The following is a 12,487-nucleotide window of genomic DNA, read 5'->3' on the forward strand; positions in this document are numbered from 1 at the left end:
TCTGATATCTCCCTCGCACTAATAAGTGTCCAGTGAGTGAGAAGGACAACAAATCGGGACAGCTATCAAAAGGAAATTGGTTTCTGAATCCTTGGCGTTGGTACGAAATAATTATCTAGGTGTTTATATTCCGCTGCATATCTTCTGTGTAAAGAGCCAAGTGAGCGCGAAACGCCATACAAGTATGAGCAAATAGTTTATAAGTACTTACAGTCATGAGCAATATAATGCACCCACTTTAGGACTCTGTCGCACTAACATATTTGACATTTAGTGACACTTACAGTTCAATTTGTCAAAAAAGTTAATGTGACATGGTACCAAAGTGTACATATTAATGCTCGTGACCGTACTTCAACTTTGCACTCCACTCGTCCACAAACTTTACAACTCACGGAGCTCCGCGATAGCATATTAAAAGGTCGTCTTGTACATTATAACCTGCAGGGAAAAAATCCAATATCGACTATCATGCAAGGAGATCCTGCTGAAAACCTTAGTATGTTAGTATGATCGGCTATTTATCAAATAAATACTTTAGATTTCAGCATCTTACGAAAAGTAATGATAAAATTGCAGCTTATCACATAAAATATACATTACTGGTAAAGTGGCTATAAAATTTCAGAAACAGTAGAGCTATCGTAGTTATCTGTTTGCAGGAGTAGTAGTAAAAGTGAGTGGGGTTGAACCGGCGACAGTGCTTCTCAAAAAAAAATGCGCGTGAGGGCCTTTCCAACCTCTTTCTTCTATTCCGTGGTAACAACCGACGGAGGGATTGTGTGCATATTGTAACTATCTGTTTGGAGTTGGGCCGATAACCTGTTTTCATACGATTCAACATATCCCTGACACTAGGGTTGAAGAGGTCAGTCATTGATCTCACAAGTCACAGTCCACACGAGAGCAGATCATAGATCTTTGAACGGGGGTTAAAAAGACCACATTAAAACAATTCATCTAAAAGCAATATTGCTATTTGACATTTGATGTCAAGCGCAAGCACGGACACACACACACACACACACATAATTAACAGAAAAAATGCATGTTTATTTGTTTTTATTTTACCACAGTTTATTGTCAAATAAATTCAGTTTAACAATGGTTTGCCTCAACTGACGATATAAAAGATGTAGTTGCCGAATACTGCTCCCTGAGATACTGGTTTCCTAGTTCAGGAAGCAGGGTTATACTTCTGTAGCATTTGTGTGTTCCAGTTATCATCACCATCACCAGCCCATTAACGTCCCCACTGCTGGGGCACGGGCCTTCCCTAGCCGGGCCTTGTTCTAGTTATAGTATCCAATTTTTCTTTTCATTTCCATTTTTACATGAATTGCTTCTATGTGCCCCGTTTAAACCCCCAGTGGCTCTGGGCTGTCTTATTGATGACTTGGCGTTCTACCTAACCCAATAGACATACCGGCGTGACTATGATTCGCCAGGGTTATTCATTCATTCGCTCATACTTTAAAATTTACAGCTGTCAATCATCCGTCCCTTTCCTTTTCGGGGGATAAGAAAATGACAGGTATAATTTAAAATAAAATTTGATGGTGTCTACAGGAATTAGCACCACTGTCCAGTTAAAATTCGTGATTAATTGCTATAAAATGTGGAGCAACGTGGAGTGTTTTCCGTCTGAAGGAAGAATTACGAAAAAGAAAAGCTATGATATGACGTAATAATTTATTTGAATCGCTAAAATTAATTGTATAATCATGTTAATAAATTAGTTTAAAATAATTAATTATGTAATTAGTTATATTAATAAATCTGCCTAAAATTATAAATTGTATTCTTGCCTCAAATGTGGTTCATACACAATGAACGTGTTAAAAGAACATTCGGTCTTACGACTTTAATACGTTTTAATATAAACGCGTCTACCCTAGTGGGGATATAGGGCGTGAGTGCGAATAAACCACAATTTCACGAATGAAAAAAACTTCACCCAACCAGAGTCGGAAATTAAAAATCTATTCAGTTTATTTTTCATCTGTGGTCTTCCTTTTAGTGTTCCGTAGTGAAATTCGAAAAACGGGAAACATAAAAATCTTTGCTTTTATTTTAACTTGCTTTTATTAGTTTGGCTTGAGTGTACAGTCATGAGCAATATAATATACCCACTTTAGGACTCTGTCGCACTAACATATTTGACATTTAGTGAGACTTACAATTCAATTTGTCAAAATAGTTAATGTGACATGGTACCAAAGTGTATACATATTAATGCTCGTGACCGTACTTAACAAAGTCACATCGCTTATTTAAGAGCCGTGCTGTTGTCGGTGTAGCATTATCCATGCTACTTTTCTACGTTATATCCCGTAGGACTGGGTCCCTATCTGAACTCAGCCACCATCTCACTCCGGCCTACTGAAGTAAGAGGCGCCCACGGCAAGGACGCGTCGAACAGAAATTGCCTCAGTGGTAGCCTAATTGGTAGAAAGCTTGCCTTTCACTTTAAGGTCGCAATTTCGAATCCAGCCTAGGCACAAACCAATGATTGTCGAATTTGTTTTCGAATTCATGTTAAGATCGTAAATGATTATCACGTGCTAAGCGGTGAAGGAAATCGGGAGGAAACCCACATTCCTGAGAAATGCATTTTTGGAGGTATGTGATCTAACTTGTATGGGCTGGTTTTCCCTGTGGTTTTTCCTTCTCGGGTTGGAAGGTCAGACAGGCAGTCGCTTCTGTAAAAAACCGGACTTGTCAAATCGTTAGGTTAGGTAAGCGGGCCCTGTGTAAAACGGGATAATGCTAGGGAGGTGACCTTTGTCATTTCCACCTTATGATCATTTCGACAAACATCCGTCTTGCTTTTTTGTAATTGTTTTAGTGGAAATTTGATATGATGTTGTTGTCTTTTTTGTGTGTGGCGTCCTTTTATAATAAACTATTTCTATTCTTTTTTTTTTCATTTATTTTGGCACAAAACAGTCATTTATACAAATAAGTAAAGAAAAACAATACATAACATAAAGACAACGAGTGCCAAAAAAGTGCTTACAGATAGAATGCAATTAAGAGCTTATTGAGACAGACACAGTTATGCTAAGAGGTAGAACATACATGAAACAAATTATAAGTAGGTACCTACTAATAAGATGGTCACTTAATCTATAAAAATAGAAAGTGGATTATTCTTATACAAAAAGAAAATTTAGGATACGACATAAAAGCAAACCAGATTTAAGTAAATAAAGAAAGATAAAGATAAAAAGCAGACAAGAGTGAAATTAAGTAATAATATTATTCTATTCTATTCTATTGTCATAGGGAACCCTATGGCATATAGATTCAGCTCACACTTGACCATTTATTTTCTCGTTATCCGGGTAACATGACTGGTAACCGTCATGAAAGGAGAGTGGCGTATTAAATTCTAGGTCACACTGTACGGCCTGCTACAGTTTGCAACGGCCTCTGTGGTCCAGTGGTTGAGTGTTGGTCTCACGATCCGGAGGCCCCGGGTTTGAATCCCGGTGGGGACATATCACAAAAATTCACTTTGTGATCCCTAGTTTGCTTAGGACTAGTTGATCACCTGATTGTCCGAAAGTAAGTAAGGCACGTTAAGCCGTTGGTCACTGTTACTACTTACTGATGTAAGTGAGTAATCGTTACATGAGCCATATCAGGGGCCTTTGGTGGCTGAATAATAACCCTGACACCGGGGTTGATGAGGTTGGTATTCCACCTCACAACCCACACTATAAGAAGAAGTATTGTGTTGTTGTGCTTGCTATATCCGATACACGTATAGGTATTGGCTGTAACTTGGATTGAACCTTGTTACAAAACGAGTCAATTAATAAAGGTACTTGGCACCGCCAGCGCCCGCATTGCGCCAAAATATGGCATTCTGCCGATACAATACAACTAGGATTATGTTCTACATCGTCATTTGGAAAATACATCCAGTTTAGTTCCACATACATACATCATCATCATCAGCCGAATGACGCCCACTGCTGGGCATAGGCCTCCCCCAAGGATCTCCACGACGATCGGTCCTGCGCTGCCCGCATCCAGCGGCTTCCCGCGACCTTCACCAGATCGTCGGTCCACCTTGTAGCGGGCCTACCCACTGAGCGTCGTCCGACACGTGGTCGCCACTCCAGAACCTTTCCGCCCCATCGGCCATCGGTTCTCCTCGCTATGTGTCCTGCCCACTGCCACTTCAGCTTTGCAATTCTTCGAGCTATGTCGGTGACTTTAGTTCTCCTGCGGATCTCCTCATTTCTGATTCGATCGAGCAGGGAAATACCGAGCATAGCTCTCTCCATTGCCCGCTGAGCGACACCGAGCCTCCTCACGAGACCCATAGTAAGCGGCCACGTCTCACTGCCGTAGGTCATCACTGGCAACACGCACTGGTCAAAGACTTTCGTCTTGAGACGTCCACATACATACACACACGCCTATTTGCTTTGATCCTGACACATTTCTCCTGCTTCCTCCACATCCATCAATCGTTTCATACACGCAAGCCAGTTCAGAGTAGATCGTACTGAGGGGGTCGAAGAGCAATGTTGCTTTTTTAGATGAATTGCTTTGATGTGGCGTTTCTAACCTCCCTGGTCCCATCGTGGTAGTCGATGAGGTAAGGCTTGCTACGGTCCGCTCTCGTACTAAAATAACAACACCTGCAAATTGACATTTCATGTCCACAACCCCATACAACTCCGACCCAATTTCAGAACATAAATCCCAAATGTACAGTGCATGTCTAGAAACTTCAAGCCGCTTGAAAGATTGCATTAGATATGCTAAAATATGCATAGGTTTTCTTTCATATGCATATTCGATCTTCTATCGTGTGGGTTGTGAGGTGGATTACCAACCCTATCAACCCTGCTGGGTTACTATTGAGCCGCCAAAGGCCCCTGACATGGCTCATGTAACCACTACTAACTTACATCAGTAAGTAGTAACCGGGGCCAACGGCTTAACGTGCCTTCCGAAGGACGGATCATTTTTCTATCAGACAATCAGGTGATCAGCCTGTAATGTACTAACCAAACTAGGGATCACAAAGTAATTTTTGTGATATTTCCCCACCAGGATTTGAACCCGGGACCTCCGGATCGTGAGCCTAAGACTCAACCACTGGGCCACGGTGGCCGTTGCCACGGCTCCCTACATTGACTTTTAAAAGGTAAACTTAGATTATGAATCCAGGCTCACACACGCGTAAATAACATACAATTGTAATTACATAAACATGAACAGCCTATATACGTCCCACTGCTGGGCACATGCCTCCCTTCAATCAAGCGGAGGGGGTATGGAGCATACTCCACCACGCTGCTCCACTGCGGGTTGGTGGAGTTGTTTTTACGGCTAATCATCAGCACGGCACGGAATCATCTTACTTTTTTCGTCAATCAGGTGATTCAAGCCCGAAAAGTCCTTACCAAACAAAGACAGTCTCACAAAGTGATTTCGACCATGTCCCCATCGGGAATCGAACCCGCACCTCCAGATCGTGAGCCTGACGCTCTAACCACTAGACCACGGAGGCTGTAATTAAAATTACGCAATTGAAATAAATTTACGCCGTTTATCTTCGTAATGGGATGTTGTGTTCATTTTGCTACTGTTTGCATTAATTATTAGCATTTACCCATGGTATAAGAAAACCAGGTATGCTCAAAAGTGACAGCTAACATTTCAAGGTTAGCCCAGCTGACGTCATCCCGCCCTGCGTTGCCATTTCGTAAAAATAAATTATCCACGGCCAATGTTTTTATAATTACGTTGCAAGGGAAATTTTTACTTACAGTTTTAATTATTTTTATATACATAAACAGCCTATATACGTCCCACTGCTGGGCACAGGCCTCCCCTCAATCAACCGGAGGGGGTATGGAGCATACTCCACCACGCTGCTCCAATGCGGGTTGGTGGAGGTGTTTTTACGGCTAATAGCCGGGACCAACGGCTTAACGTGCCCTCCGAAGCACGGAATCATCTTACTTTTTCGGACAATCAGGTGATTCAAGCTTGAAAAGTCCTTACCAAACAAAGGACAGTCTCACAAAGTGATTTCGACAATGTCCCCATCGGGAATCGAACCCGTACCTCCAGATCGTGAGCCTAACGCTCTAACTACTAGACCACGGAGGCTGTTATTTATTTTTTTATATTAATTATTTTTATATATTATGTGACAAGTAATTAAATACATAAGTTAGTAATTCGCTTAATTTTCAATAATGAAATTTACGTCCTTGGAATGTTGTAGATACCAATTTAATGGTAACACTTACGCCATCAATGGGCTAGCAATAGCGGCTTGTCATAGGATTGAGTATACCTGCTGGGTCTGCATGACAACCGCGTCGCGCGCGGTGCGAATTATATCGAGCGCTTGGACCAATAAACGATACGAATGCTATCTACGTAGATGCACGTCAAACGCCTATTGGTCGAAGCGCTCAATATAAATCGGGTCGCGCGCGGCGCGGTTGTCATGCAGACCTGGCTGGTTTTTTTATACCATGCATTTACCTATCCGAGGTACAATGAGGAATAATAACGCAAAGATGTGGGTTTCTCTTCTATCTGGCAGAGATAAGACAGGTAAAGTAAATTGGTGAACTATATCTATTCTCTAGATAGACACAGAGAGACTCGAGGCCTTTGAAATGTGGTGTTGGAAGAGGATGGAAAGAATTAAGTTGGACTGAAAGAGTTACTAATGATGAAGTTCTAGTAAGAGTAATGGAAAAGAGGCAAATATTGAGAGTTATTGAGGACAGAAGAGGCAAGATGATTGGACACTTAATAAGACACGACGAATTTATTAAAAACATCATAGAAGGAAAGCTACAAGGAAATAGAGAATCCTACATTAAAATCTGGGTTGGAATAGCAAGATTGGGATCTTTCTATAGACTTTGTATGAGACGATTTTAAAAATCACAAAAAATATGCGTTGGCCGAGAATCGAACTCGGATCAACTGCTTGGAAGGCAACTATGCTGACCATTACACCACCAACGCATGTGTTGAGGGTTTATATATTTTTGATAACTTCTCTTGTACATCATTAGTATATTGTTTATGTAACACTTGTTTAAATAATGTACACTTTGCAACTGTAGAAAGTATGTAAAATTTTAAACTCTTAAGTCACATGCGTTGGTGGTGTAATGGTCAGCATAGTTGCCTTCCAAGCAGTTGATCCGAGTTCGATTCTCGGCCAACGCATATTTTAGATGTCACTTGAGTTAATTAGCTTTCAGATACTTTCAGTCATGTTCAATTTATTATGTTATCGTTCATTTGGGAACTGATGTTAGGCAGCAAAATATGTTTTATATTTAAGAACGTCTAGGGTCCTGTGCCGAGGTTTTTCTTGCAGCTTCTTTTCTTCGGCTATACAGGTTGTGAGAAGCTGCAGTAGTTTTAGGCGGATGAGACGTTCGTTATGTAAAAAATGACGATTCCATGTGTAACTATGTTACCTACTGAATAAAGATGTTCTTTTTTTGTTTTTTTAATGTCGTAAAGAGTTAAGTGCCATTAAACTATAAAGAGTAACAGTCTGAACACTAAAGACAATGTAAGTAAATGTTGAAGCAGTACGGTACCATGTCACATTAACTTTTTTGACATATTGAAGTGTAAGTCTCACTAAATGTCAAATATGTTAGTGCGACAGAGTCCTAAAGTGGGTACATTATATTGCCCATGACTGTACAATGTACCTACTTAATTGATTTTAGGTACTAATGAGTGCTAATTCCAGTACACACTGCGGCACGATGGGTGGTGATGGTATCCCGACGTGCCGGCAGAACAGTGGGATGATTGGTGATAACGACGACAAAGTAACGTATTAAATTCAACAGGAATATCCAGTTTATTGAGGAGCTCGGTGGCGCAGCGGTAAACGCGCTCGGTCTGCGATTGTTGAAGTTAAGCAACTTTCGCAAAGGCCGGTCATAGGATGGGTGACCAAAAAGTAAAGTTTTTATCTCGAGCTCCTCCGTGCTTCGGAAGGCACGTTAAGCCGTTGGTCCCGGCTGCATTGGCAGTCGTTAATAACCATCAATCCGCACTGGGCCCGCGTGATGGTTTAAGGCCCGATCTCCCTATCCATCCATAGGGAAGGCCCGTGCCCCAGCAGTGGGGACGTTAATGGGCTGATGATGATGATGATCCAGTTTATTAACTAAATTATAAACTGTGTTTAGATATAAGATCAAATCCAAAATTAGAGGGCACGGCCAGAGCAGAGAAACACAAAAAACCCCATTAAAATCGGATCATCCGTTTGGGAGCTACGATGCCACAGACAGACACATACACATTTATACAGACACGTCAAACTTATAACACCCCGTCGTTTTTGCGTCGGGGGTTAAAAAACACCTCCACCAGCCCGCAGTGGATCAGCGTGGCGGAGTATGCTTCATTCCTCCTCAGATTAATTGAGGGGAGGGATGTGCCCAGCAGTGGGACGTATATAGGCTGTTTATGTTTTAATGTACCATTACAAAAGTTACACACGTATTTCCCACCGGAGTAAGCAGATACTAAGGAATTTCATATGCATCGATCCTGACACACTTCTGTTGCTTCCTCCACATTCATCAATCGTTTCATACACGCACGCCGGTTCAGAGTAGATCGTACAAAACGTGTTTTAAGGACATCTCCAATTTGGTCATCATATGTCCTTCTATATCATACGTTCAGAAGAACGTATAGCTAGAGTATAGCTAGAACATCACCGATTGAGAAATTTGTCGGAGTACTGCGGAACGGAAGGCTATTGGAGCAACCACCGTTCTACAAGCCCTATCTTTGGAGTAATGGCGATTACTCCACCGACAAGAGCGCAGCTCTTAAATAAAGAGAGAGAGAGTTCCTTCTAGGTCTTCCTCTTCCAGCCCTACCATCAACCTACGCTTTATATACCACAAAAGTTGCGGGATAATATTTCACTATCCGCGACCGAAATACGGACGTTTCGCCAAATAACCAACTGTAGTTCACCAACTATTCGTCTGTATTGACTCAAACTTTGACGTTGTATGATAAACGATAAACCACTCGTGTATACCTATAGTATTACAGTTAGGGACCTCTGTGGTCCAGTGGGTGAGCGTTGGACTCACGATCCGGAGGCCCCGGGTTCGAATCCCGGTGGGGACAAAAATCACTTTGTGATCCCTAGTTTGTTAAGGACATTACAGGCTGATCACCTGATTGTCCGAAAGTAAGATGATCCGTGCTTCGGAAGGCACGTTAAGCCGTTGGTCCCGGTTATTATTTACTGATGTAAGTGAGTAATCGTTACATGAGCCATGTCAGGGGCCTTTGGCGGCTCAGTTATAACGCTGACACCAGGTTTGATGAGGTTGGTATTCCACCTTACAACCCACACGATAAGAAGAAAATTATACAGGGTTGTTAGTGACATCGTAACGAATACTGAGGGGGATGATTCAGACCATGATTCTGAGTTAATATCAAGTGGAATTTTCCGTTGCAAAATTCACGATCAGCTTTTGTAAATTATTTTTAATTCTTTACTTTTGCGACGGAAAATTCCATTTGATATCAACTCAGAATCATTGCCAAAATCATCTCTCAAAGTTTTCGTTACGGTGTCACTAACACCCTGTATTCATCATCATCAGCCCATTAACGTCCCCACTGCTGGGGCACGGGCCTTCCCTATGGATGGATAGGGAGAACGGGCCTTAAACCACCACGCGGGCCCAGTGCGGATTGGTGGTTATTAACGACTGCTAATGCAGCCGGGACCGACGGCTTAACGTGCCTTCCGAAGCACGGAGGAGCTCGAGATGAAAACTTTTCTTTTGTGGTCACCCATCCTATGACCGGCCTTTGCGAAAGTTGCTTAACTTCAACAATCGCAGACCGAGCGCGTTTACCGCTGCGCCACCGAGCTCCTCACCCTGTATTAAATGTTACCAAATATTATGTTATATTATGTGTTGTGTTACAGTTTCTTTCACCCTTACGTTGCCTGGAAGAAATTATTTTATTGTGTGATTGAGTAATGTAGAGTTTTGTGTTGGATTGTAAATGATGGTCACAACTTTCCATCTGATGGCTGTCTGCCCTTTAATCCTCTTAATGTGAATGGAAATAATATTTCAGATCGGCCATTGAAATGTTCGGGACACTTGACAAATGAGGGCTATACAAAAACTGACCCAAATAACGTAAGCGCAGGTATTTTGGAGGAAAGTTGACTCATTATGCCTATTTGTTGGATGAATATTGTCGTCAAGATATTTTTCACAACACACTAGATGGGAATATATATATGTAAATGTTTTATATTTTAAAATTTTCCTTCAACATAAGTAAGCAAAACAAAGTTATAATATTTATATTTAATAACCGGCCAGGGGGCTGTGTGTGTAGGTACCGCACTTTTAGAATTGCACTTATTTCTAACTATACCTACGTAGTAATTCAAAATGAAACTCTTTTTCAAGTCCGTTTTATTTATAAAATATATCTTGTGTACCTACTTAAAGTTATCATAATTTTGAAAGTGTGGTGCCTGGTTCTGCAGACCAGTCTCTGTATATGTGGAAGTGCGTGAAGGAAATGTGTAAGTATATTAGGCGAAGTGTGAACTTATATGTATACAAATGTAAGTACTTTGTTTCTTATGTAAATGACATGTAATATGTTGGAAATAAGAAATAAATTCTCTTTAACCAGAAGTAAATATCTTTCTTGTCACGTAGGTCAGCTGGAAGAAATCTCTTTGGTTAGAGAGATAAGCTTACCTGTACTATCTGTTTTCTGTGTCTGTTTTATTGTGTACAAATAAATAAATTGTTATCTTTATAAAACATCATCACCTAGGGATCACAAAGTGATTTTTGTGATATGTCCCCACCGGGATTCAACCCCGGGGCATCCGGATCGTGAGCCCAACGCTCAACCACTGGACCACCCAGGCCGCCCTATATAATAATATATACTATATGCCTCTGCCTACTCCTTTAGGGATCCAGGCGTGATACTATGTATTCGAATTCATTTTAATTTCATTGGTAACATTTTATTCTTACACTTTTTTCCAATTCTTTATCTGTTTATTCTGAATTCATTGAACTGTCAACTTTGTAAGCCGTGCCCCGGTTCGCAGCAACTGAATCCAGATGGGACTCCTTTATACCATATTGAAACTTCATACATACCTTATACAATGCATGTGTTTACATTAAAAAAAAACAATAAAGTACCGTAGAATGCTGTAACTTTGCCAGATCCGCGCAACATTGCCTATTTCAGTTTGGCAAATGTACTTCGCATTTGGGTAGAATTTTCGGAATTTCTACGATTTTAGTAATATTGCTACTATGTTGTTAGGGCTAAATTATGCTTTATGGTAGTAAATGTCAAACTTCGACACTGATACACTTCTTTACGTCCAAGTTATGGAAAGAATAACTTGGACGTAAAGAAGTGATAGAAAGAAAGAAAGAAACATTTATTATTTAGGACACCACAGACACGGATTACACGTATATATACATTATAATGACATCACATCAGAAGTCAACGCACACACGATATATTTTCTATATAGACACATGGAAAACGAACACAGTAACTTATACCTAAATTAAAATGTGACGTCATGTCGGCTTAACCATGTGTAGTGGATGGTGTCCCGTATAAAAGGTCCTCACTCAGCTTATGCCGCGGCGTGAGCCGCGACGCTGGTATTCTGTGAGACCTGAGTATTGAGTGAAGTACGGACATTGCGCCACCATACGTTCGTATACTTACTTACTAATATATTATTATTTATATATTGTGCAAACTCATAAAAAAGTGCTACCAAGAATACGGGAAAGGAGACAATTACTGAGCTTTATTGAGGAGAGGACAGATTGATATAGAAAAAATGATCTTCTGATTTTTTCTATCAACCTCAAGAACATATTTATAAAGCTACATTAAATCCAATTCTAAATTCGTTTTCTTGGCCTTGTATTTAAAATTGTCCTGACCAGCTCCAGCAGCCAAATTCCAGCTGTGAAAAGGGGGCCACAAATTTAGTGCGACGGGGCCCATTTAGTCCCCCTACACCCCCCATTAGGGCCCTTTTACAATGAGTAGACGGACGCGATAACAAGAACAGCATTTGAATAGTTTTTCGACCGCATCGCTTTTTCGTTGTGATTATGAGAGATAGTCAATAATCACGGTAGTATTTCCTACCGGGGTGGGCAGAAGTTCTAAAGTCACTGAAGCTTTAGACGGGTTTTGTTTTCGTGAACTGCACTAGATAAAGATAAGATAGATAAACAACCTGTATACGTCCTACTGCTGGGCCTCTGTGGTCCAGTGGTTGAGCGTTGGACTCACGATCCGGAGGCCCCGGGTTCGAATCCCGGTAGGGACATATCACAAAAATCACTTTGTGATCCCTAGTTTGGTTAGGACATTACAGGCTGATCAC

At 41.0% G+C, this 12,487-nt stretch overlaps 2 non-coding genes across 2 annotated transcripts; one reads left to right on the plus strand and one right to left on the minus strand.

The window, feature by feature from the left end:
* Positions 1–6,948: 6,948 nt before the first annotated feature.
* On the minus strand, positions 6,949–7,020 carry Trnag-ucc (transfer RNA glycine (anticodon UCC)). Its single transcript has one exon. It is a non-coding gene; the product is annotated as a tRNA-Gly (tRNA).
* A 135-nt stretch (positions 7,021–7,155) lies between these two features.
* Positions 7,156–7,227, plus strand: Trnag-ucc (transfer RNA glycine (anticodon UCC)). Its single transcript has one exon. It is a non-coding gene; the product is annotated as a tRNA-Gly (tRNA).
* The last annotated feature ends 5,260 nt before the right edge of the window (positions 7,228–12,487 follow it).

This window comes from Pectinophora gossypiella, chromosome 23 (genome assembly GCF_024362695.1).
Source record: "Pectinophora gossypiella chromosome 23, ilPecGoss1.1, whole genome shotgun sequence".
NCBI lineage: Eukaryota > Metazoa > Arthropoda > Insecta > Lepidoptera > Gelechiidae > Pectinophora > Pectinophora gossypiella.